This window comes from Phodopus roborovskii, unplaced genomic scaffold (assembly GCF_943737965.1).
Source record: "Phodopus roborovskii unplaced genomic scaffold, PHOROB, whole genome shotgun sequence".
NCBI lineage: Eukaryota > Metazoa > Chordata > Mammalia > Rodentia > Cricetidae > Phodopus > Phodopus roborovskii.
In genome coordinates this window covers 3462996-3486944 of record NW_026126623.1, presented here as the reverse complement: position 1 = coordinate 3486944, position 23949 = coordinate 3462996, and the positions used below count along the sequence as shown (strand labels likewise).

At 44.8% G+C, this 23949-nt stretch overlaps 1 long non-coding RNA gene across 1 annotated transcript; it reads left to right on the top strand.

Annotated features, from left to right (window-relative positions):
* Window positions 1–585: 585 nt before the first annotated feature.
* On the top strand, window positions 586–3430 carry LOC127238045 (uncharacterized). Its single transcript, XR_007835898.1, has 2 exons — window positions 586–976; window positions 2988–3430. It is a non-coding gene; the product is annotated as an uncharacterized LOC127238045 (long non-coding RNA).
* The last annotated feature ends 20519 nt before the right edge of the window (window positions 3431–23949 follow it).

Below are 23949 nucleotides of genomic sequence, written 5' to 3'. Positions count from 1 at the left end.
CCCGCTTCACCCGCTCCTCCCCTCTCCCCTCTTTCTTACTTTTTTTGGTCCAGTTAATGGATGGATAGTCGTGGGTCTAGGTTCCTTTAAAAAAAAAATCACAAATTTTGTTAATACAGACAACCTTTGCCCTATTGATCTTTAACCATTTTGTGGTGCAAAAAACCCGGGCTTAGGGCTGGCGGTGCACTTCGAGGCCTGCATCGTAACTTAATCGCTGAAACCTTGCCCTAATTTTCAGGCAATAGATCTGGAGACAGGCAGTCAGAAAAAACCAATGGCCCAAGGAGCTGGATGTAAGCTTTAGATGGATCGAAAATCAACGGGTTGGAAGAAGGATGGGAATTGTATTATGCCCCTATACCCTCACATGGCCGTGGATTTTCTGTCTAGATCTTTAAGAACTCGGGCCCCAGCTCTCTAGAGCTTGCCCCTGTACTTCTCTTTGCTCAGTCTCTTTGGACTACCGCGAGCGCCTGGGCTGCCCTTGCCTGCACTGAGGCACGCTACACACCAGGCTTTTCCCAGCCCCCGGGAGGAGGCGCTGGTGGCCGGGCCGCCTCTCATCCCTCCAAGCCAAAGTGCTGGAGCCCCCATTGACAAAGCCCCTCTTGCAAAGGGGACACACACACACTCACGCCGCCCCACACGCACTGCTTGGAGGGCAGTTTGATCTTGTCTCATTGGCGTCTCCGGCCTGAAAAGAAAATCGTTTGGGTAAACAGCCAAGCTTCCAGGCTTAACGCCCCGCTCCTGCCTCCGCCCCTCTGTCCCCTCCCGCCTCCCCCCACTCCCCTTCAACCCCACCCGCCACCCACACTCGGCTCCGGCTGCCCGGCCTCCAGCGAGCTCCGCGCATCCGGGAGGGAGCCAAGGGCTCCCTGGTTCAAAGGGCCGCAGCCGGAGGGGATGCCCTCCTCGTGTGCCCCAGGGTGCAGAAGCAGACTGCAGGGCGGTGGGACCAGCCTGGGCCACGGTAGGAACCTCGAAACCTCATGCACCCCTATTTAGCTGGTCCCAAGGGAGGGCACAGGGGAGTCCCGAGGCTGGTCGGACATTTCATCAAAAATCTAACGCAGGCCGGGTCAGCAGCCGCTAGCTGTTGCACCTGCGGGCTGCTCCATAGCCTAGATGGGTCATCCTGGTTCCTACCACTTCACCACAAGCGTTTGTCCATTTGTATAACCTAATAGGGGGTGGGGGAGAGCCTTGTGGTTTTTTTTTTTTGGCCGCCCTGGGTTGCATAGACCCCTGGATTAACGATGACCAGGCCCCCACAGCCTTCAAAGGGCCTGACTATTGGAGTAGCCTTGAATCTAGTATTAAGCGATTTCTGATGTTTGATCCTTCCCAAAGGAGAGCTCTTCACATAACTGTAAACATAATTGTTATTAATATGGCAAAAAAAAGCGGTGCTTAAAAGGATACTGAGTTCTCTCTAGCTCACACGTTTAAGCAGAGAGAAACTTGAGATCAGAAATACTGATGAGATTATTAGACCCGATTCGCCCCCACCCGGTTCTTTAATGAAAAATGTCCCTCTCCTGTGTAGTTCTGTCCCTCCTCCTTCTCCTAGTCGCAGGCTCACTCTAATCCAGGAATCATTAGCAACACCCTCTGGCTGCATGTTTTGCGTCGGTGAAACATTGTGGCATCGTTGTAACACTAACTCTTGCAACACATCTTGCGGTAGGAAGGGTAATAGCAAGAAAATAATTTTTCATCCTCAGGCTTTATTCCGTGTGTGTTGGGGGGGTGTCTCAGAAAATATGAATGTGAGATGGGGGTGGTGATGAAAGAGAAACAAATGAAGAGAACTGGACAGAGAAAAAAGTAAAAGTTTCCAATTTAGAACCTCCTCCAAATTGGAGGCCTGTAGCTTGAAATGCATTCTTCTCCCATGACTTCCTCCTTTCTGTTTTTGTCTCGGCTCCTTATTGCCATCCCTCAGTGGATGATGCTAGGGTTCTCTCTGGAATTGCCAGTTAGCTTTTAGAATCTGGCAGTAGCCGCTTTTCTACAAGTTAGCATCATTACCTCAAAGTGGGAAACTCCTAAGAACCTGGCTTTTTGAGGGACACCCTTAAGTCCTGCTAGGAATCTGAGACTTCTCTCTGGTAGGATCTTTCAGGAACCTGTTTTAACCTAGTGGAAAAGGGACAAGCTGACCAGAAAACTAAACTGCTTATTTTCCTGTGAGCCCTATAATTTCTGAGCAGGAACCCTGAGAGCCTTCTAATCTGCCATGTGGAGCAGAGAGGCAGGACACTCACTCCATCTCCTGCCTGGCTGCCCAGCGACCATGCATACTACCAACTCTGAGAAGTGCAAAGTTTCATAAAAGGTTCTCTAAGTTTGGTTTGCAGGGGCAGAAAAATAGAGGGGCTCAGGTGCCACCACATTCTCTTTCCTTACATTCTGCCTCCACCCACTGTCCCTAGGACAGCCATCATTTTACCAGTGGAACCTATTGAACACCACACACACACACACACACACACACACACACACACACACACACACACGAGAGAGAGAGAGAGAGAGAGAGAGAGAGAGAGACTTAGAAAGGGATTAAAATAAATATAAACTACATTAGATGGAAAAATCCATGTCCTTTTCAAAACAAATGGACCACACAGCTCTTCCCTGGGCCATAAGCAAGACACTCCACATTCAAAACTATGTTCAAAAAAATACCTTGTTTCTTATCACACTTGGTTCTGAGATGAAAAAGAAAATGAAACAAAAATTCACCATAGCATATCCTCCAGTTAATTTTCTGTATATTTTATAGTCTAGTCCAGTGGGTATATTTAAATGTGAATAAATATATTAACTGACCAACTGGTTGAAAAGGAAGCAAATAACCAGTTGCATGTTGACGGAAAATAATGTGTAATTCAGAATTTCTGGCAGTTGCTACTTTCCTTGGTTGAAAGGTGGGCATGCTGAGGACTGCATTTGGTAACGTTGTGTTTTTTTGTAAGGCTGACAACGGAGAGGAACCAGACTCCAATGGGGGCAGCCTCTGGCCTGGCAAAGCCTCTCTGATACCCCACGGGTCAAATGAATGGATTTCTGTGGAAATCGTAAATGCGAGGTTATAACTTCATAGGCACCCGCTTCGTGGGAGACATTTGCATTGGCCACAGCTGAATGACTCAAAACACACCGCAGCCCGAACTGGTGGCCCCCTGACAACATGTCTCATTCATTTTATCTTTGCTCTGAAAGCAGCTTTGCAGCTTAGGTGACTACCCTTGTTTAGTGAAATCATGGTTCTGTATTTTGCTTCCATTGTGCAGTTACTTTGAGCTATGTGGGTCACAGATGATTTTTTATTATTTATTTATTTATTTGCCAGTGGGGAAGGAGGCCTGGGTTTTTCGGCTTCTTTGGAGATGGTAATAAAGGAAAAAGAACGAGTGAAGTTAGACTGCGGGAGAGTGTAAGGCTTGGCTGCGTTATTCCCATTTCCGAAGCGAGGTGGCGCTCCAGGGCACTACACTGCGCCCGGGTTTCCGCAGCGGAGCAACTTCGTAGCGTTCTCCCAGGAAAGCGGCAGTCCCCGAGAGATGATGTAAACGCAGAGTTCCTAAACATTCTGTGCAGAGTCCAAGGGTGCTCAGACCCTCTTAGGCCTAGTGGTCCACAAGGGTAACAGAAGCCCCAAGTTCTTTTACTTGGGGAAACAGTATGGGCGAACTCATCAAATCAAGGCAAGGCCCGGGGGCATGCTCTGCGATGGGTCTTCCTTGGAATCTGCAAAGTTCTAATTCTTGGTGGGACTCCAGCAGCTCAGGGATGCTGCAGTGAGAACTGGGCCGGACTCGCAGAGCAGAGTCATCACCCCCATCTGCGGCTGGCAACTCATCAACGCACCGAGGTTTCCTCCCCATCCTCCCCTTCTTTGGCTTCAACCTCCTCCCACAACCACACCACTGTTAAAAGAAAAAGAAAGGCGAAGGATCAGGAGGAGAAGGAGAAATAAGAAAAGGGTGAGGGGGGAGGGAGCTGGTGCACTTCATTTTGTCTTTCAAACTGGGTCCTTCCCCCCCCCCCTTTCTGGTTTTCCCTTTTCTCTTTATTGCCAGTTTCTTCCCTTCTCTTCCTCTTTTTTTTTTTTTTGGTACGTTTTCTTTCCCTTTTTCGTTATGTTTTATACCCTCATTGGTGAAGAGAAAGAGAGAGAGTCTGAACACCAAATAAAAGACAACAAAATTGAAGAAACGATTTCGATTTATTGCATGGATTTCAATCCACACCATTTCGTTTCCACATCGCGTTTGCGGGCTCTGGCTCGTAAACCGCAAGTTAAAGAGTGTGTGTGTGTGGGGGGGGGAGTCCCCACTTTGAAAACTATGATAGAGATAATAATGGCGGTCATCTCTCTGAGTAGCAAGCACTTCTGTATTATGGGAGTGTCACTGTGGTTTTGCAACAGTGCTTGGAGGGCCAACATCCAAGCAGAATTTATCCTCTAGGTCTGAGACCCTGTTGTCATCTACTGGTTCCTTGGGTCCCTTGACTCATGAAGTGCTCCTTTCTCCGTGCTCTTCCGTACAGTAGCCTTCAGGCTGCCAGGAAGCTTACAGGGTTTGAAGCTTTTACCCTGGTTATGCTTCTTCTAGCCCCCATCTCACCCACTTCCCTGAAAGTTTTAAAAGAGAAATGGTGGGATTTTTTTCTTTTTTTAAATGCAGTTTAGGAGTCTACAGAAATTCAGAGGGTCAGGTCATTAGGAATGTTAACGGACGACCAAGAATTATAAACACGATCTAAAAAGTCTCTTCCAATTCATTTCTTCAAGTATTTATTTGTGCTAAGTGATGAAAGGTGACAGTTGTGAAATAGACAGCTTTTAAAAATAATGAAGTCAGATGAGCCTTTAACCTGTCGATTGCTATAAATCAACTTTGAAAAAGACAAATGGGGAATGTTATTTGGGCCCCTAACCTCCAGCATTTGCTGTGCTGCCTTGGCCAGTCAGCAACTGGGCTCAGTGAGGCTTTGGTCTGGAGAATAGCAATGGGGAGTGTGTGGGGAATCAAGCACCACAAAGACCCAAAAGGGAACACGTTAGTGAGCCTGTGTCACCACTTACACTTGCATACCAGGGGTGGATTTAGGCTACTGTAACGTGTCCAAGTCAGGCTGATGACAGGCCCTAGGACAGTGGGGAATTCGGAGAGGCCATCACTCAAGGGACTGAATGTCACATTATAGAGAAGAGTTACCATCCAGCCCCACTGTTTGTCAGGGTTTGGAAGACTGCCCTTGGAAATGGTGGTTGTGGTTTTTTGTTTTTCCTTCTGTCTGTCTCTCTTCCCATCCTTCCGCGCGCGTGTGTAAAATTAAATTTTTTTCTATGACACTGGCTAGTTTTCACAAGAAGGCCTATAGGTAGGAAATGACAGGTCTCTGGCAGGTTCGAGGGAAGCGGTGAAGGTCCCCAATGATGACTTCTAAAACAGGCGAAATGCTGTGATGTTTTAATGTAAAGTTTACATAAGCTCGTAAAGACATCAGTTCTCTACAACTTTCATTTCAGTCATAGCAAAGTCTAGGGTGTTGGGTTGAGAGAAATAAGTTTAAGGGATGGAGTTGTCTTCTTGTAATGGTCTCCTGTTCTATTGACGCTTCCCACCTGTGCTACCCCTCACTCCGTTTTTGTTTGTTTTTTTAGTTCAATCCTGAGCCAGAGAGGGTGCCTCAGCTTCTGGCTTTTGGGTCTGCTTGTCTTTTCACTTCCAAACGTTTGGGGGGGGGGGCTCAGACATTCTCGCGGTCTTGTCCTTCCCGTGCATCTTCGAGAAATACCGGCAACCAGTGCCATCCCGAAGAACAGAAGAGCTGCCTGAGCACTAGCAACAGGTCCACACTGAGATTCCTCTGTCCTTCACCGCTCCTTTCCTCTCCTCCCTCATTGCTGGGGAGGACTGTGCGCCCCTTTTCTCCTGGGTCACCCACAACAGCCCTGGAAGGGCAGCCATCGTACTGAGCTGTGTCTTAGGGTAAACTGCTGGCTAAGCGGTTCTAGTGGTGGCCTTTCTCTGGACACTCGCTTGGATCGAAGAGTGGATCTCATTGGAGAACGACGCCTAAAAGAAATAATGAGAAAATGGAAAGGATCATATCCTTCATGGAGGATCCAGATAGACACCCTGGTTTTTGTGTGTGACCCTCTGTATCCTTATACCCCTCCTGCCGGGAAATCTGATTTGAATCTCCTTCAGCGACTCCAGAGCCTTCAAATCTGATGTCCCTTTATTGGGGGTTGTTGGCTAGGAAGGCTCCGGCTCTAACTGCTTCCTGTCTACCCTCGAGGCAGCTGGAGCTGGAATGCAGCGGCCGCTTGCGAGGGGCTGCTGCTGGGCCACTGTCACAGTCTTCCCATCAGGAACCTAGACTTCCCTGCTCCCAGGCTAAGGTGGCCAGTGCGAGGGGAAGCTCCCTGACCAGCCAGGTCGAAGCAGTGAAACTCCAACTTCCATTTTTTTTCCCAGGCAGGGAGGGGGGAAATTCGTCGGAGGAGGTCGGTGGAGACTCCTCCTCCGCTCCGCCCGGAGGCAGCCTGAGCTCCGTGAGCAGTGCGTCTCCGCCCGCCCGAGCGTTTCCATAAATCAGGCCGCTGGCAGGCTGCTAATTAGCTCTGGCCGAAAAGAATGAGAGTTCTGTAGCACACGGTGGGTTGGGAGTGGGGGCTCAGTAGGTGGGAGATCAGAATTCCCCAGGATTAACCGAGAGACTCCTTGGGGGCATATCAGCATCCCCTGCCCAAGCCACCTCCGATCACCTCCTGCTAGCAAAGGCCTACCGGGTCTCCAGATCCCGCGCCTCCCGCACTGAGCGCACCTCTGCGTTCGACCTGGCCCGCCCACCCACGCCGAGGCCCCCTCTCCCACTCGCTGAGCGAGCCTGGCGTTAATTAACTCCCCCTTCACCCTGTGCAGTATCGGAAGACTTTCAAAACTCATCCCCAAGTGTTTCCTTCTCAAGCCTGAAGGCTGCGTTTGGAACAGCCGGTAGAAATGGGGGGGGGGGCTGGGGGAAGAGTGGGTTACGTCGGGATTTGAGATAACAAGACTTCCCTAGCGATTGTGTGGGTTGAAGGATGGGCCACTGTAACCCTATCCCTCCTCCCTCAGTGAAAAGGCGAGACGGTCAGGCAAGATTAAAAATAACATTAAAGTTGGATTATTGATTTCCATGTAAATTGCCAGCCGCGAGAGCGAATTCTGTTTATTTTCTCTTTTCCTCCCCCACGTTTCTCTAAGACCTTTGGGCTCTGCGCCCCTTGGAGCTATTCCCACCTTCCTCAGGGAAGAGACTCCTAGATGACATCACCAAGCAGAAAGGCTGCCTCCCTGCCCCAGGCCCCAGGACCCCTGAGCAGAGATTGACAGGTGTCTCTCGCGAGGACTTAGCCTCCCAGGTGTCACCGTCCCAGTCCCACCCCTCCCCACTCGCCCTTTTTGCTTCCCTTCCTAACAGCTCCTCTACCCACCCACTCTTCTCTCTTGGAGGCTCGTTCATTGCCCCCCCCCCCAACTCGTTGCTCTTTGCATCCAGGCACTGGGCTTCAGGTCCAGTCAAGAGACCTGGGTGACGCTGGTGTTGTTTGTGCCTGCAACGAGGCCGCTCCGAGATGCCAAAGGCTTGGATGAGGGTCCAAGCGGTGGCAATGCTCAGAGACAGTTAAGGGAAAACAAGTGAGCATTTTAAAGGAGCCAGAGCAGTCTCTGCACTTCGTATCTTCACTCTCTCTGCTCTCCACCCCTCACCCGTGCACGCTCACAGCACACACACACACACACACACACACACACACACACACACACACTAACAGAAATGAAGATAATCCCGCCATCGGGCAAATCCCAAATTAGGCGACCAAGCTACAAAAGCAACAAGGACATTTATTTCATCCGAGACGGGGTGTCTGGCGGTGCCCGATTCCCCGGAGCTGAGGAAAGGGCACTGAGTTCTGCGCCCATTGCGGCATCCCTGCCCTCCCTACCCTGGCCTAATAAATCTTGGGTGCTTTCTCTCTGAGCAACTAAGGGATTCAGACGAGGGGAAATGTAGTTCGGAGTCTTCCACCCCCAATACTGCATCAATGAACTAAAACCCAAATTCAGCTTTATTATGTATAACCGAATGTAATTCATAGCTGGGCGGCCAGTCGGTGGTGATTTAAATCATTTGGTGATAAGGATCACACTTATTAGATTTTTTTTCAAAGACGTTGAGGGGGGATTCTATCTATTTTTTTTAAAAGGAGGGCATTTGTGCTAAATTGCCCAATGCTGGTGTGATAACTGTCAAAAGTTTGACATCAAAGGGGCTAATATTATTCAGTTACCAGAGAAGCTGTCTAAATAAGAATATCTTAATTACAGCATCACAAAGGTAGAAAGAGGGTCGAACTGAAAGGGGAGAGGTATTCAGCCTCTTCTTTTGATGCACTATCTATATTAGACGGATGCATGTACTTAAGCAGGCCTAGTCTGATTTCCTTTCCTATCCCCATCGGTTCTCTGAACTTTATAACTATATGTAAACACGGCGTCACTGAGGACATAATCTTCTTGGGTTCTTATTAGGAGAGATTTTCATCCTCTCCTGTTCTAGATTAGGCAGTGGAGTCCGCTCCATCAATGAAGGGACGAAGGTTTCGTGGACAATAATGTGGCAATTGTTGATGGTTTGTGACCCATAAAATGTGGAGGTGACTGTTCTGGCTTTGGTATGTAATTATGCAAAACACTTTCCATAAAGACTTGCCATTCGATCTAATGGCAGTTCCTCTGGTCTGTTTCAAAAAGGGAGGGCCTAAGTACAGAGAGAGGAAAGTAACATTTGTTTTAACACAGGTTTTATGGGTGTGTGTGGTGTGGGGGGAGATAAATACAAACACCTCCTGTCTCTGCCCAAAGTATTTTTTCCAGTCAAATTAAAATAATTACAAGGGAGTTTAATAAGTTAATCATAGCAACACAGCATCCAAACAAGTAAAAGGGTGTCAGCCCACCTTCTCTGGACCTGGGACTCCTTCATATTGAGGGTTCATCCCTGGGGTCTGGACCAGTGCAGTTTCACCTTTGTCTCACCTCATTCACCAGGGCGACCTGTTGGTCTCTAAAACTCCTTCCCTTCAGAGGCTGAAAGTAGGATAAGGATGCCTAATGTTTCTACCTTAATGCCTTGTGGGTGGAATATTTACTTGACAGAGGGCATTTAAATACAGCAGTTCTATCTCAGAAAATACACCCATCTCCTTTTCTCCTAGTGACCTCTAGTTCCAAAGAATAGCAGGGCAGGAATGAATGCTGGGGGCAGGAGTTACAGATTTGGGCAGAAATTTAAATTCAAGGAGGCATTCACTTCATGCTGGGCTTGCTTGGAGCAAGGAAGGTTCCCCCTGCCCTTTCTCAAGCCACCTGAGGTTTTGGTTTTGTTTTGTTTTAAATAATAATAAAAGGAATAAAAAATGAAGTGGAATGACGTGAATTTCCACAGCCAGGACTGACTGTTGGTTAAAAACAAGTTTTTTTTTTTTTTTTTTTTTTTTTTTTTTTTTCTGGTGTGGAAGTGGTTCCCACCCTGCTTTGAGATTCATCTCCATTCCCAGGGCTAGATGTCAGGCCATGCTTCCTGGCTGACCACAACACTGTGATGTTGTAAGAGTGAGTGAGCGAGAGAGTGAGAAAGTGAGGCAAGCACTGGAGACAGAAGTTTATCTCCCCCTCAAGGGGAAAAGGATGATTAAAAAGTGAATCATCTAAATATCAAAGTGACACATGGGGGGACCTGGAAAAATATTTAAGCTAATGAAAAGCAAATAAAGTAGCCAGCACTTAGACTGAGAAATTAAATATTATGTTTAAGATGGTGCTTTTGTGCCGGCTTGGAGATTTCTGATTCATGTTCACATAATAAACACCCAGGTTTGTCATCTGGAGGTGCAAATCTGAAAGATATTTCAACAAATGAAGTGCTGGCAGCCAGAGGAATAAAGAGATCGGTGCCTGTCAGGGGTCAGGCAGCCTGAGATTGCTTCTAGAGATCTTTTGAAAATTTCACAGGATTGAAGGCTTAGGGGCTTCACTGCGCTCGCATTTCAAACTCAGATCAGTGGGATCACAATCAAAAATAGAGGTCTGGAAAATTTTGATGCAAAGATGGCCATGGCTGTAGGGTTTCTCTCACTAGCATTCTCCCTCCCCCAGCCCCCTCTCTCTCTCCTCTCTCTCCTCTCTCTCTCTCTCTCTCTCTCTGTCCCCTCTTTTTTCTAGACAGATACCCTGGCAAGACTATGATCCTCTGGATGACAGAGTCATCAGAAAAGAAAGGCAAAACAGCATCCTAGTCTCTCAACTTCCTTTTAGGAAAAAAAGAGTTTAGGTTTTTATTTCCAATGAGAAAGAGGAGAGGGAGAGAGAGAGAGGAAGAGAGAGAGCTGATGGTTCAGTTCCAGCAAGGCTTGCTTCTCATTTCCCCACACTGGGATTCTGGGATGATTTCTCATTCAGTTTACACTCCAAGACTGACATCCACATTGATACCAGATAATTTATCATCAACATTATCAACTCCATACATAGTCATGTCTATGAGCATTATTGCATGAATACAAATACCGGCACAGACACAGGCATATGCACACACAAATGTGCATAGACACACACACACACACACACACACACACACACACACACACACCTTCAATTCCTAAAAGATTGTCTTGGCTGCCTCATTTTTATCCCCAAGGAGTAAATGCTCACTTGAGTTTTACCCCTCTCCCTGAGCTAGAGTCAGCAGCACTTCCTGGTTCAAGTAAATCAATTGTCCCTGTGATTGGTCCAGAAGAGGTAAAACAATAAAAGAATCTGATAAGATGATTTATATGAGAATAGAGTAATCTAAAAAACACTGAAATGAGAAGCAAAAGGGCTGGACAGGCAGTCAGGGGAGCAGTGAGACATTGCCTTGGGAATAAAAACAACAGCAAAAAAGCAAGAATGAATTGTGTATGATTGGGCAAATGTTAGGAGCACAAAAAAAAAAAAAAAAAGGAACTAAGTCAACATTGCTGTGACTGTTTTAATTTGCCCTGGTTATCTCAGGGAAGCAAACCGGATATATATATATATATATATATATATATATATATATATATATATGAAATGGTGTCAATTAGAATTGTCTTCTTAACCCCCAAAACAAGACCATCAGAAGTGAGATTTCTGAGTGTACCCCTGCAGTGCATATATTATGTGTTAGAAGTGTGTCAGGGATTTCCCGAATAATAAAAGTCTCCTGTTTTTTTGGACCATGGACTCAAGCCATTAATGGCAAAAAGGGAAAAATGTGGTAATTGCTCTGTCGGCATTCCTAGATTCACTTTGAAGATTTGAATCTAGTTCTGGCCAAGACAGACACTCCGGGATTGAGGTGCTGAGGCTAAACTGTATGGAGTGACTCAGGTTCCTGCTAAACACAACAGAACTTGACTCCTAGCTGCAATCCACACCCAGAATCCACCAAAGGCACTCAAGTTGCCAATTTGAGCCAGAGAACTTCCTCTTCTGGGAATTTTGAAGGCAGAGATAGGACATGTGTGGGAGCTGCTGCTATCCCTCAGGTCTTCAAATACACAGTAGAGGGATGAGAGAAGCTCAAGCATGCGGCTAAAACACGAACAGAGAAGCAAAGAACGGTGGGCGGTGGGGGGGGCGTGTGCAGTGCTGAGAAGGACACCTATAAGGCTCCCAGACACCTTCGCTGGGAAGGGCAGTGGCATCTAACTGGGCTTTGAAAGAAGGCTTTTGCATACTGAAGGAACTTCTAGAGTCCTGAGAGACAAAATGGGCATGAAGCAAGAACTTGAGGCAATGGGGAGAGCTAAAAAGGGGACTCCTGACCTGTCCTGGGCTGTGTAGCCAATTAGCTAGAGAAGACTGAGTTCCAGCAGGATTGGCGTAGGTTCTGTAGGTTCTGCAGTCGGAGGCCGGCCCAGAGCCCCAGAGGTGTTCTGAAACTGGCCGGCGGGCCCGCGGCAGAGATTCTATGCAGAGTGAGGAAGTCTTGGAGGCAACTTCTGCAGTGTTTAGAGCTGGCCCATCTCTCCTTCACAACAACAACAAAACACATTAATGCAGAGATCTTGTAGGTTACACACTTTGTTCACAAAACAGGACTGTTCTTATCACAGCTGGGTATGAGACCTATGCAACCTGAACCTTGCCAAGAATTGGCACAGAATGTCCCTTCGGCAACTTCTTAACCAAGCACTCTAGCGCAAAGACCCTCGAGGGCAGCAACCCCGATCACTGGCAGCCGGCGACCTCTCATGATAGTCAACAAATCTTTTTCTTTTTCTTCCTTCCTTCCTTCCTTCCTTCCTTCCTTCCTTCCTTCCTTCCTTTAAACCACCAACAGCTCAGGGTAACTGCCCCCCCAAAACAAAACATAACACAAACAAACAAACAACAACAAAAAACAAAAAACAAAAAGCAGAGGCGATCAGAGGCTGCTCCGAGCTTTGAAACACAGTAGCTAGATTTTAAAGCAAAGAAAGCAGCCCAAACTTCTTTGCGCACGCGGACCTGGGCTCCCGAATTGCCTTTGGGGCAGAATGAAGGCGGAGCAGAGCTCTGCACTCCAGGCCCATTGGGGACTCAAACCCTCAGGCTCAGCCTTGGCGTTGCTCTGGCCAGTGGCTCCCAAGCAAGAGACCTCAAGCACATCTTGCTCACCATCTCAATAAGCTGGCTGCCAGAGAAGGGCACAGCATACAGCAGGACCCGAGATGGCTCAAGTGGAGACCTAAGCAAAGGGCGCCAGAGGCTCGACAGCCACAGTCCGGCCTCACCGAAACCGGTGCCCTTCAGAAAGGCAAACAATGAAATCCTTGGTGGGCTGAAGTTGCACGCTGGGTGAGGAGAATATTCCCAAACCACTTGAAGCTCCATCATGACTAGCCCCGGAAAGCTTCTGTCATCGCAGGCCAAGGATTGTCCCTCCGAGTGAGGAACGACATGCTAGGATTTCCTAAAACGTTATTTAAAAGAAAAAGTACAAAGAAACCCAAAACCCCAGAAAACGCGTTTTTTTCTTGTTCATTTATTTTATTTATCTGTTTATTTATTTATTTATTGGTTGGCGGGTATGACAGCTACTAAAGAAAACTCTTTCAAGCTATCTTTATTTCAACTTCAAAGAATGCAAATATTACCCCTTACTTAAAAGCTTGCTGTGGCTGACTAGAGCGGGTTGCTTCCTCCTCCAGCCCCTTCCCTGTGATTCATTTTAGTTGATACTTTTCATGGAGAGTACAAACCGGCTTAATCATGACTCAAAATTTAGCATGGAAGGCATGAGACTTTGCTCTTGCAAGTGTCCAGGATGTCTGTAATCTGCAGTCAATCTAGATCTGAGGACAGAACAGAAGTCAATATCGGCTCTTCCTTAGTTGCCTACAGACCATGCTGGCTGGGTAGAGGACACCGTTTCCCGATTGGAAACGCCAACAGTTAACGTTCACAAATCTTGAGTGCGTTCAGAGCAGCTTCCTTCTGTGATCACCCCAGGCAACTTTGCCATGGCCAAAAGTAAACGCTTTTCTGCCCCTCCGAGGCAAAGCAGAAACTAGGGGAAACTTGGAGAGTTTTTTGATTCTGTGTTCAGTTTCTAGGACTTCGTGCTAATTTCTCAGCGCGTTTTGTCCAGATAGTCTAAACTCTTTGGGGTTAATTAACATATGGCCTAGCTGCGTTTGCAATCCAGTGGGGGTGGGGTGGGGGGGGGGGAGGACCGAGCCCAAGGAATCCAGAGCAGGGTCGAGGGGGAAAGGTGACTCTCTAGCTGGATTCAGTCGCAGTTAGTTACCGACTTCCCAGCTGTGCGGACGATGCGGACCATTTACTGTAATTGAATTGCTGTTATAACACCTTTCAGGGGGACAGCAATGCCTTTCAAAAAAAAAAAAAAAATTTGTGTTTGCCTGCCTGAGGCTGTCTGTGCCCCTGCCGGAGTCGCAGGCCACACTCCAGGCAGAGCTGCCTCACTGGGCTGGGGCCGGGCTTGGTAGACGCAGCGTGGAAATCCAGGAGAATCCTTGCTGAGCCCTTGTCCCTCTCTGCTCTTGCTGTTTCTCCGTGAACTCTCTGGAGAGTGAGAGTCCCTCTGTAACTAGAGTCCAAAGCTGAACTACAGAAGTGGCAGACAGCGGGAGGGGAGGGCAGAGGGTGTGGTGGTGGTGGTTATGATTTTGGTAGGAATTGCACATTGCCTTCCGGTCTTTTAATTGGCACTCAGTAGCTATCTTCTGCAGAGCTCCACACTGTCCTGCACTATCTGGTGGCCCCAGGAAATAAGGACCAGAGATAACCCCCCCACTCTGCTGGTCAGGACAAGAGCTAACCCCCACACTCTGCTGCTCAGTGTTGAATTATTTACTTCATCCAGGATCCTCCACCATTCCCCTTGCTAGATCCACCACCCCCACTCCATTTTCCACTTTTGCTGGGAGCCAGAGTGACCACCTTGAATCCCAACCTTGGTGCACTCCTACCCCTGCCCTTCCTCACTTTCAGACTCTTCCTTGCTCCTGCAATCTTTTCCTGGGCCAACCCCCACTCCTCATGACCCCCCCACTCTCTGCAGTGAAGAGTTTTATAGGTACAAAGCACACCTCTTGATGGATTATCAGAGTCCTCCAACCTTCATTGCAGCTTTGGGCTCTCGGGCCTTATAGCTGCACATACACCTGTCTATCCTACTACCTCAACAGGGTTTTCAGGGCCTGATTGGTAAGCTTCAAGAAAAGGCAACAAGAGCAACCTGGAAGGCTTCCTGAGAGAGTGTTCAGACAGTGATTGGGGCCAGCCAAAGGAGCTGTTAGGGTACAAACCCACTTAATCATCTCCATCTTCCCCCTATACAAACACTTTCTAGTCCAGGTACCATACCTCAAGTAACTGGTTAGGTGTGGGTTAGGTGTCTTGGAAGTATTCAGTGGGCAAGGTTGGGTGGAGTAAGGTATAAGAATCATGGCAGATTTTGGTTCCCTTCCACAGGCCAGTGTGTGGGTCTCCATTTGACTCCTCTTTGCTGGGAGCCCTTCAACTGTCCTTTCCAGAGACTACAGGTCCATTGCTCTGGAAGGCATCATAAAAAGTGATGGTGTGCCTCTTAGGCAGCATCACTGCTATACAACCACCCCATCCCTCCTTCCACCCACCCAGGGGCAAGTGGCTGTCTTTCTTTGTATCTTCTGGTATGTTCTGGAGGTGGAGGGAGGGAGTTGTCACTGGTCACTTCAGACTCCAGAGAAAAAGAACAAGGTGAGATGGAGTTGGAAATGGCTGAGATGCCTGCAAGACTGGAATGCTGGGGCTTTGGCTCTGATCTGGCCTGGGAACTGTGGGAAGAATGAATTCTGCTGAGAAACCACCAGCAAACAACACAGGCCCTACATTCTACAGGGAGTCCAAGAATATTTGATTTGCACTTCCTCAGCATTCTCAAGACCTGGCAGGTCTGCATCTGCCTTTCTAGGTTTTCTTGCAAGTGTAGGGAGGCACTCAAGGGAAAAGGCACTCCAAAGCACCTCAAGGACCCAGGGAGAATCCCGTTACAGGGCCCACGACACCTAGTTTAAGGACAACAGCTAAGCTTGGGAGGTTTTGCTACCTGCTCTGGTTTCACTGCACTGGTTTGTCTGCCCTTGCCACCAATCCTAATATAACCTTGCAATATTGACATTCACATCCCAGACTTGGCTGTGGCAGTTTTCACAGTATTATGCACAGTGTAACCTCCATGACTAAAACCATTGCCCCAACCTGCAAAGATTTGGTTGTAAAGACATACAAGAAAATAGAAAGGAGGAGAGCTGAATGGAGTTCTGAGCCCTGTGCAATTAAGCACCTTCCCCCTGTCTTCTCCTTTCTTTTCTCCCTTTCCTTCCTTCCTTCTCTTTCTCACCCCACCCCTTTTTATTTCAAGTAGGGCAGGCTGGCTTCAAACTTGCTAGGTAACTGATGAGAACCTTGAATTTCTGACCTCCTTTTCCTCTACCTCTTGAGTCCTGGGATTCCGAAGCATGCAGCACTAAGCCTGATTGCTAATGGTGTACTGGCATAAGGGGGGGACTCAAACCATAGGCTTTGGAATTGCTAGGCAAGCACTCTGTAACCTGAACTAGACCCACAGTCTCAAATGATTTTTATCTGCTCCCCCCCCCCCAGTACTAGGCATTGAACTCAGGACTTCATGGGTGCAAACCAAATACTTTACCATGAAGCTGCATCTCCAGCCCAAATACATTATTTATTTTCAGTCACTCACAGGTCCTAAGTTGCCTCTCTCCTCTTTCTCAAACTCTCTCTCTCTCTCTCTCTCTCTCTCTTTCTCTTTATCTCTCATCATTATTGTTAGGAAAATGGGCATGGGGAGGTAAACAACCCTATATCAAGATGAACCAACCAGCTAGAATGAAGCTTACCCCAGATACAGCCCCGCTGACCATGCCAGCAGCTAAATTTAGTCTCAGACTGGTTCAGGAGATAATTCAGTCCTCTTAGATGCTATGGGATGAGTATCTCTCGGGACAGAAAAGTACCCATATCTAGAGATCTGTGCTGCGCTGCAGGGGGCCTACCAAGGTCTTGGGCATCTTGACTGCTCCATTGTAAGTTAGTAAACAGACAGGCAATGGAAACTCCTCTGTGACCAATGTGACTGCATTCTTTTTCATATTTTAGAGATGAACTAGGGGCTATGATTTTTTTCAAGAAGTCTACAATCATCCCTTTGTAAGAGCACATTAGATGAACCTTACATTTGTAAGAGAATGGGGAAGAAAGAAGAAAACCTGTGATATGGGCAACTATGCAGTGTGTTACTCCTGGACAATTAATACAGGTTGGAAGACAGTAAAGCAATGTGATCCACAGTGCCAGAACATCTGGTGTACTATAACATGTGCTCAATGATGATGTACACAATACTGAGGAAGTACAAAGAGAATAATACTTGTCCTAAATAACTTGTCACATTCTGCATGGGCCTACATGTGTGCTCTTATAGTGGGCCACAGAAATGTGCATTTATGTTAGCAGTTCCTGTCTGCTGATAGAGGAGCAAGTATGATGTATGACGAAAAACATGTTCTGACTTCATTCAGTGCTCTTTTTAATTTACCCCTTTCAGAAGCATGTGACACAATGAATTACAATATTTACATAAAGTAGACATAGACAGAGGAGTTCAGAAGGATAACATGACCTACTTAAGGTCAGTGGCAGAGGCAAGGTTTGCACCAAGGTCATGTGCCCTCAAAGTTTCTGTTGGTAAATTCAGTACTACAAAAATTTGTCATTTTGATTTAGTCTAGAGAATGCTTACTTGTGCAAAGACACTTTTTTGTTTCTGTTTCTGTTCTATAATTCCATCTTCACAGTTTCTTGATTTTTTTTGGTGGGGAGGATATTCTCTGTGTAACAGCCCTAGCTGTCCTGGAACTAGCTCTGTAGGGCCAGGCTGGCCTAGAACTCATAGAGATCTGCCTGCCCCTGCCTGCTGAGTTAAAAGCATGTGCCAAAAATGCCCAGCTGTTTCTTGACTTTTTTTTTTTTTTTTTTTTTTTTTTTTTTTTTTTTTTTTTTAAGAAATGAAAATATCTCTTTCACCTTAGATATAATCTTATCTGCACAGGTCTTCACAAACTTTTAGGAGATTGTTTAGTTTTATTTGTTTGTATTACCATCTGATCAGGGTCATTTTGTTCTCTGCAAGAAAAGTTTTGGCTTGTTCTTCATGGGTAGGATGCAATTACACAGATAGTCTTTGCTTGAAAAAAGATTCTTGGGGAGCAGAATGAACATGGATGCCAAAAAATGCTAGGCAGCCAATACTTTGTCCACCGGAAAGTCAGCCCAAGCTTATTCTACATTCTGAGGTGTCAGCTGAAATTTCAAACCTTTGATCCACAATTTGGGACAGTTCCAGCCTTCTTTTAATGACCCACTTGGCTGACCAGTGATGGCACTGGAAGCAAACTGAATGGACATGTTCAACCAAATATAAGGGATAACCTAGACAAAGGAGATGAGTGATCCAGAACAAAATTTGGTTCCTGCACAACACCAGTACATCATCTATCTTAAGACTTTGCTTATAATGCTATTGTGAAAAAAAAACCTCTGTGTGTCTTGTTATTATTTTATTGATTCAAAACAACAAAATGAGACAGTATTTAAAACTTCAAGTTGTATAAAAGAGCCTCCCTGGGCCTGTGTTACTCATCCACTGAATGGCGAGTCAAAGTCTGGATGTCTCTGGAAAATATTAAAAATGAAGGTAAAATTATCTACTTACTTATACTTCAAGTCTACCCTGAATTTGAAGGTTTGGAGGAGATATAAACTGTGACTGGGGCTGAGAGGGTGAGAATATAGTAACATAGAAAGGATGATTATCTTATTGTTTTTCATGAGAACATGCTCACTTACACATTTATGTATTTATTGAATGGGTAAGAGATGTCTTTCATGATGCAAGAAACAGAGGGAAGAAAACATGCACTTTTAACTAATGCCAGAGCTTTAGAAACTTGAAAGATAAGTTCCTTTTGCTGGGGACAACTATGTGTAGAAAAGCTAGCTCCATGGTAGAGGTGTATTTTACTTGGGACATGGAAGTTGTGGGTCGTAGGGACAGACCAAAGACAAGGATGACAGAAAGAGTCCTGCTGCTGGGAAGCACAGAGCAAAGGCAGGAGCCAGGCATGTTCTACTTTTGCTGGGGGATGATCAAAATTACTGTTCCTTAGATCACTGGAACTTGCTTAAAGAAACCACAAAGTTTCACACACTTCTGCCTCACAATGTGTCTTCTCCCTATTGTTTATTAGTGGAGGAGAATTAAAACGTTAGCCTGGAAGTGGAAGTTAGTCAAATTCAGATCGGCTCAATTCAGAGAGAATACAGTAAACTAGACACAGTTGTAGAAGCAGCAGAGGTTTGTACAGGAGGAACAGTATCCAAAAAACAACCCTGCCAGAATGTATTGCTAACTTTGCACAGGTGCCAAAAATGTTGGCACCTTTGGCTTCCTCCTCAGAGACTGTGCCTCCACCAGAACAGATGAAACAAACTGTTTTGGTTAGTTCTCAATGGGTCTCTCCCTCAGGGCTGGAAACTCCTTGGAGGCTGGGAGTCTGGCTGATTTCGCTTACATTCCCAGCTTTTCCTGGCACTGTGCCAGGCTCATAATTAAAGCTCGGTATATTCTGAATGAATGAATGATGCATGTTGAAAAATATAGGTTTTTAACTTATATAACGATGGTGGGAACATCTGAATTTATGTAACGATGGTGGGAATATCTTTTTATGTTTGCCATTTGGGATGTTTAGTTATGATTGCATAAAATAGTCATTGTCAGGTGGTTTATTATTTATGGTGGGACCAAGAGTCTGGGTGCAGATAGTGAATTGTGCACTGAACCTTGACCTTGGATACTCACTTTCAAGAAACTCAAGTGTAAAAAAAAAAAAAAAAAAAAAAAAAAAACAAAAAGAAAACACAAAATCAAAAAACAAACAAATAAAAAAACTGATCAAGAAGTTTCCAATCAATGCTTTCTTATTTGTTGCTTGAGTGACATTTTAGCTTGACGTTAGTACTCAACCATGTTCCTCACACTGGTATTTCTATAACCCAGAGCCACTGTAAAACTCTCACAGGATTAAAACCTGATCTTTGCCTATTTATCTATCACTTTATGAACACTGAAAATACTTTATTAGTTGAGCTAAATAGTAAGTGAAGGCTTTTTTTTTTTTTTTTTTTTTGGTCTAGGGAGCTTCCTTATAACTTTGAATGACCTAAAAAAAAAATGGGATAACCTGGATCCTTAAGTGCTAATGTCTTATGGCCAGTATTTTGGGCAGAGGGCAAGATCCAAGCAGGGGAATGTCCATGCACCTAAGAGGCCTTAATGACTTCCTTTTATAACACTGCTCTGTTAACATTTTTCAATGAAGGCATCAATTAGAGCTCAGGGACAAGTATGGAGAAAAGCATTAAATTAAATAAAAACATGATCGGCTACTCTGAATTCTATCTTATGATTTAGCTACTCTGCTGGCTGGCTGGCTTGGAATAATTTCAAATTCCCACTGGCTTAATGGCAAGACATCATCTTATTCTTTTTTACACACATTTCTTCTTTAAAAATTTCTCTTACTGACCCATCTCTCATGTGCATTATCTTTTAACAAGTCAAGTTTCATTTGGCAATGGTGGTACATGCCTTTAATCCCAGCACTTGGGAGGCAGAGGCAGTCAGTTCTCTGTGAGTTCAAGGCCAGCCTGGTCTACAGAGTGAGCTCCAGGACAGACTCCAAAAGCTTCACAGAGAAACCCTGTCTCAAAAACAAACAAACAAACAAACAAACAAACAAAAAACACCAAAAAACAAAACAAAACAAAAAACCTGAAAAAAAAAATCAAATTGCAAAGGGCTTCATGAGCAAAGAGGAACACATTTTTTTACATAGTGTGCCTTCTAGTGTTCACTGGGAACAGTTAAAATTTTCAATAAAGAAATTTCTGGCTTTTGTTTGCTTTGAGTTGAAAAGGCTGTGTCAGCCCTAATAAACATCTCTCAGATATTTGATTGTGTCTGGGTATCTGGCCCATTGAGGAAATGTAGAAATACCCAGTCACTATCACGTGACTCAAGGACAGGCAAAATTGTGAGACTTACAAGCACTAACAAGACAGAACAAACTTTGGCTGTCAACATCACACTGTGTTTCTACAAAAGCCTGTTCCAAGAGATGTAGATGGGAGCAGATGACACAGATACATACCCAGAAGATCATGTTTCAACTCTCTAGTGTTCTGGCTGCTCTGCACAGGCTATATAGCACAGGCTGGCTTTCCTTTTATGATTCTGATAATTCATCATGTTGTATCCTTCAATATGACACATTCTGTTGCAATAGTAGAACCTTTAAGAGATGGGATTTAGTAGAAAGTCTTATGTCTTTAGGGCATACCCCTGAGGGGAATGCTGGACTTAGTCCTCCTCCTGAGCATCTCCTTCCCAGCCTTGGGATATGTTCTGCCAATATGCTCCCATCCTGATGCACTGCCTTCTACTGATAGATCAGAACCTTCAAAATTGTGAACCCAGTTAACCTTTTGCCTTTATAAGTTGATTATTACAGGTATTTGTTATAGTCATACAAAGCTGGTAAGTGTAGAGGCTGGTATAGTTTTTTTTTTTTTTCTAACAGCTTGGAGAAATCTGGTCTCACATGAATTTGCCTATACTAGGAATCCAAATAATTTTTTCAACAAATTTGTCTGTTTGGTATTCTCAATACAAGGAGTCCTAATAAACAGCAGGGAAGAAAGATATGTGACTTTGTTATTGAATAATTATAAATAATATTCTTCAATCTCTTATTATATATACCAAATGCAAAAAATCAGGAGGGAATTAAAAAGATTCATTATTCATTGAGTATAAACTATAAATACTTAAATGTTTGGGATTTCTTGTTTAAATAATGGAGCCAAGTCCCTACTTTGCAAGCATAGGTTTGACCTTGTATGTTTTTTATCCAAAGACAAAACAACAAAGTAGCTGGTACTAATTCTGTCTCTTACTGAGAAAGACAAAGCTGAGAACAAATAGTTAATATTTACCTGTCAGAGAGCAAGCATTGCAGGGCACTGAGCTATTATCTTGGCATAAATCTGAAATTGAAAAAAAAAAACCCTACAAAAATAGAAGGAGTTAGAGAGAGAAGATTTTCTTGTGTTTACTCTGTCTGGGGAAGATGAAGTACATCACTGAGCTACACTATGTAGAGAAGGGTTGCATATGAAGGGACAATTGTTAAAAAAGAATGACATTATCAATTTATAAATTCTAAAGTTAAAAATAATTTTCATTTAAAATCTAAGATGCCAGGAAATTTCCTTATGTGAATAGTAAGGCTGTTCAAGCAGTCTTTACTTGCACGAGATGGCCTTTAATAATCTTCCATAGTAGTCAATGAAAAAAATATTCTTCCTATGTTGCCAATTTAGTGAGCATAAATTACTGGGAACCTTATATGGAATAAATTATGTTCTTAAGCCTTCTCAGATGTGTAGCCAGTAGAGATTTTAAAACACGAAAACGAAATGCAAAATTTAGCTGGAAGGGGCATTGGTGGCATTTGGAGCCCTCTCTAGGTTTATTTCCTTTCCACCCCATGAGGGGATTACAGGGCCACATTCCAACCCGAGGCTTCCTTAGCCACATGCAGCTCTTCAGAAACCTGCATGTGGTTTTCTTCTTAGATTTAAATAGAGTAACAAGGAATATGGTAGTGTTTCTGTGGCATGGTAGTGATGGAAGACAGATGAAGAGTAGGCCTGAGTCATAGAGAAGACAAAAACAGTATCACCAACTCCAAAAGAATCATTACATGACCCCTACTCCCTTGCTGAGACCCACAAACCGCCACCCCTTTTTGTAATTTTAGGTGCAATTCCTAGGTTCTTCTGAATGCAAGGGGAGTTTAACTGATTTTCAGCTTTCCACTTTGCTGATGATGAAGTGGTTGTTCCGTTGTTGAACTTGATTTCAATTCAGAGATGAGATGCTGTATCCTCTAAAGTAACAGATGGAATTTCTGCTTTAGAATTCATTACAGAAAGTGAAGGACAATGGTGACAAATTTGAATCTACTAGACAGTTCAACAGAACAAAATATAGTCAGACCATTAAAAGTTAAGTAAATTGGACAATTAAAATTCACTGGGAGTATATTTTATGGAAGTTCCCAGATTTTCCAAGGATCTTAAGTTTCTAGGGGCTCATGAGATGGTTTAGTGTGTAAGGAATTTGCTTGACAAGCTGAGTTCAATCCTTGGGACTCACATAGTGCAAGGAAAGAACCAACTTCAATTAATTGTCTTCTGATTTACATAGGTGCTGTGGCATGTACACACTTTGTTCCTCAAGAGAAATAAATTAAGTTTCTATGTCATCTTAATTTTCCCTATGATCTTTGAGCCACTCAAGTACCCACACTTATTAGAATTCTGCATAAATGCCGTATGTTGACATATAAATGGAAGAATAGCATCTCCTGGGGCAAGGTTACTAGCATCTTCAAGAGAGATTGATGCTTCCTAGTTTTTTCTAAAAGGGCTGAGAGATCAGATTTGCCCTTGGCCCAAGTCTGTTTCTCATCCTATGCCAACCATATAATGATATATATTTTCTATCGGCAGAAAATCAAATTTCAAAACAACACATGCTGATTATAATTAGCAAAAAACATGGGATACAAATGAAGAAAATGCTAGCATTTTCTCTTTTTATTCAACCTCTCTTCATAGTTTTAAAATTGTTCCATTGATACTGTGATAGTTCAGCCCTTAAGTGGTAGCATCTAATTCTGAGAGTGGAGTTGCACTACTCTGAAGACTGGGTGGTGAAGGGTCAGCTGTGGCCTCTAACTAGGATTCTCTCTGTGTGTCTTTGTCTCTGTTTGTCTCTCTCATTCATCACTGGTGTGGGGAATGCCTAGAAGGAAGCTCTAGCAGAGAGCAACTTGAGTATCATCTGTGGCTAGTGAGGAACCAAGGACCCACCAACCGTGAGAGGGAACTTTAAAGCAGATCCTACATTTTAAGTCTCAAAGTTGTGCCAGCTCTACCCACCAGCTTGATGAGAGCCTCATGAGAGATTTTAAATAGAAACCACCCAGGAAAATTGACCTTTAGAAATGATGAGGGAATAAAATGCTCATTGTTTGAACTTACTTTTGGTTCTTGTGGCAGAGACTGCTAACTAGCAAGCCCTTAGACTAGCAAGCCCTTAGGAAGGAACCAATACTGTACCTGATACAGATTCCAAACAGCACTT